Here is a 321-nt window from a genome sequence, read left to right as displayed (position 1 = left end):
ATATTATCTATTATAGAGGTCTGAGGAGATTACCTGGCCAGTCTAATTCCACTGTCATTTAGAAACTTTTGGACTGTCTCAGACTGGTAGCAAGGGGTGTTATCGAGCAGAAAGTAATGATGTTCATGAATTTCCCAAAGTGATGGCAAATATTCAATACATTAATCACTTCTGCTCGCTGTAACATTCATGAGAAGAAAATATAGACCTCGCCTGCTCTTATTCTAAATGAGATAATCTCAAACCATCACATTGTCCGCTAGTTTAACTGTCTTGACTGTGTATTTCGGATTACAGGCAACACAGAATGGGGGCGACGGA

The sequence above is a fragment of the Penaeus monodon genome, chromosome 23, assembly GCF_015228065.2.
Source record: "Penaeus monodon isolate SGIC_2016 chromosome 23, NSTDA_Pmon_1, whole genome shotgun sequence".
Lineage (NCBI taxonomy): Eukaryota > Metazoa > Arthropoda > Malacostraca > Decapoda > Penaeidae > Penaeus > Penaeus monodon.
Note: the sequence above shows the minus strand (reverse complement) of the source record.